Raw genomic sequence first — 3,147 nt, 5'->3', positions numbered from 1 at the left:
GATCCCAACCGTTCACCTTAGGTTTAGGATCCTTAAAAAGCAAAATTTTGGTCTTTTTTTAGACTTTTTGACTCTTGCTCTCAGCCCAAGCCTCCTCAACCCCTGAGAGTTTGTGTGAGAGCTCCTGGACTTTCCCTCAACCTTTCCCGACCAGACCCCGGCCTTCCCAACCCGCCGGCGGCCGGATTCCGGCGAGATCGAGAGCGTATACCTTACAGGACGATTTCCTATTGATCGAGGATGAATCAAGGCTCGAGTTCAACTAGGAAATTGTACGAGGACAGTCTAAAAGCTCAACCGTATCAAGATCTTGGAGATTCCATGGTGAAAATCCCTTAAAACTCTTAGAATAGTTCACAAAACTTCGTGTTAAATAGCTTTTTAGAAAGTCGATTTTAACCCAAACCAAATACCCCCCACGAATGCTCTTCACTAGTAGAATTCAGACCTAAAGTTCCGTGGCGTTTGGTTCAGTCGTTTGAGAGAACGATGCAAAAAACCCTCTTAGGGTTTCGGTATTCCGTCCGCCCAGGTTGGACGCTAGCTGGGCCGTTGATCCGCCGATCAACGTCTAGGATCGGGTTGCACCGCGGTTCGGTCCCTGCGACCGTGTATTCCGAGCGGATGCACAGGTCTCGGTCCAGCGAGATCTAGGTCGTCCATTCGGATCAGGCACCGATCGGACGGCTCTCCTCCGAGCCGATGTGGATAAGTGGGATTTGGCTTGATTGCGGCATGATTGCCGCAATCATTGGCCGGCGGTGCAATCAATGCGCCGCCGCCAATGATTGGTCCCGAAACTGCGGGATCAATCACGCTTCGCCACGTGGCATCCTGCGGGTCCCGCCGCCTATTTAAATTATTTGAATTTATTTTTAAATCTATTTTAAGCTATTTTCACTTAAAAATTCGCCAAAAATTCATTTTTGCTCCGATTTTTGCGCACAATACCCTGTTGGATTCGTATCGTCGTCCTCTACATGTTAAAATTGATCTGTGGATTTTAAATTATTTTAAAAAACAGTAATCTAACTTTTTTTATTATTATTTAAATAATTATTTTTATATAATTAGTATTATATTACTATTTTAATAATTATTTATCATAAGAATCATTATAAGCTTACTGTTTTGTATTATTATTATTATTATTATTTTCATTATTTCCTTTAAAATTATTTTTAAAATAGGCCTTTAATGCCCTTTAAACTTAAAAAATTAATAACATTCCCGTTTCAATTCGGATTTTTACGCACAGCACCTTGATTTGAACGTATTTGAATTCTGCACATTCTGGAGATAATTTTATTTGAAATTTTTGGATCTGTATGTAGTTATTTTCAAAACAGCCAATAGCACTATTTTAAAACTATTTAATTATTGTCTTTAAACTTTGAAATTGCGTAACCTTCTCGTTTGAAGTCGGATTTTGATGCACAGCATCTTGTTTTGGGTGTATTTGGAATTTTGTACATTATGAAATCACTATTGGGTGAAAATTCTGTTTAGATTTTCTGATATGTTCAAAACCGTAAAAACTACTATTTCAAAAATACCCTACTATCGTATTTCAACTTCGGAAATTTATATCTTCGTCGTTTTAAATCGGATTTTTGCATATAACCCCTTGATCTTTTCAGAAAAATGTGTATTTTATTTTTGAAACCATTTCCAGCCCCTGATTTTGGCTGTTTTGGCAGATTTTTGACTTGGAGAAATAATTGATTATTTAACTATTATTTAATTAGCATAATGATTATTTTCAGGATACAAACTATTTTCAAATCATTTTGAGGCATCGATTGAGTGGCCAGTGGGTCTCCCCTATATTTATGTAGATATGAATTGACATATTTCTAAATTAAAGTATTTTTCAAAGATTATATGTATTTACAATTATTTTGAGTATTTGCGAAATTACTTATGTTATTAAATCCCTAATTTTGGGAGACCCGCTACTTTATGAAATTTTAGACATGGGTTCTATGCATGAAGAGCAAATCATGGGGGAGAGGATTAGTGGATGGTTGGATTCCAATCATTCACTAATACTTTTCATTAGTTGTAGTTATTTTTCTTGTATCGTAGTCTATATGTATAGGATTGCACCACAACCACTTAGTTTAGGCTCTCCTAGATCTAAGGACTTGGAGTGTTCATTTTGTTTATGTCTCCCATACATTTATTACCTTGAGGGTTAGCTAAAACTTCGATTCAAACCCAGATAACGTAGTGACACCCTAAGGACAATAATTAAGGACTCGTCTAGCAAACTTAGAAGTTTTCTAGGAGCTAGGATAGAACTCGGATTGACATGAAAACTTCAACACTTAAACTTAGTGACATCATAAACCTCACAAAATTTTCTAGGATTTTTTCGGAGTTTTTAGACTTCTTAGTTAACTAACCCTAATTAATTGGTTAAGTAAGGCCCCGAGACCTTCCGAAAATTACAATAAATACACCCTAGGTCAAAAAATTACCCATAATACCTTGAATTGACCAAAATCGGATCCTTGACCTTAGATAAATAGATCTCCCTAGTTTGACTTCAGGTTAACCCCTAATTTAACCTTAGGTGGAAATTACCATTTTGCCACTAATAATTCATTAAAAATTATTAAAAATCCCAAATTTTCCCCAAACACTTGGGAACACCTTCTAAGGTCATTTCTGACCTTTGGGGGTGATTCCAATCCGTTTTGAGCCCATTTGGACCAAAACAGTAAAATCAGCCCTTTCCTAATTAATTTAGAAATTCCATAAATTACCCGATCTTTAGAAATCCATAACTAATTGTAGAAAATTCTAAATTAGATAAATTCACTTGCATTAGACTCCAATTAGGGTCTAGTATTTACTAAAAATCTTAGGTTTCCAGAAATTGTCCTATGTTAGAAAGTCAACCTTTTTGGTCAACCGTAGTTCATTTAGGGCCTGAAACTTAGAAGATTCATAACTTTGGATAGAAAACTCCGATTTCAGCCTACTACCTGTCTAACTACTCGTATTAAGATCTAGTATTTTCCTAAAGTGTTAGGGATCCTAAACTTAGCCTTTTTCCTATAGTGACTTTTTGGACCCTTAGCCTAGTTCCTAGGAGGACCCAGGACTTTCCAAAATTGGCTAATATCACTTGAACTTTAA

The sequence above is a fragment of the Dendrobium catenatum genome, unplaced genomic scaffold (genome assembly GCF_001605985.2).
Source record: "Dendrobium catenatum unplaced genomic scaffold, ASM160598v2 fragScaff_scaffold_1391, whole genome shotgun sequence".
NCBI classification, from domain to species: Eukaryota; Viridiplantae; Streptophyta; class Magnoliopsida; order Asparagales; family Orchidaceae; genus Dendrobium; species Dendrobium catenatum.
This window is presented reverse-complemented; position numbering follows the sequence as displayed.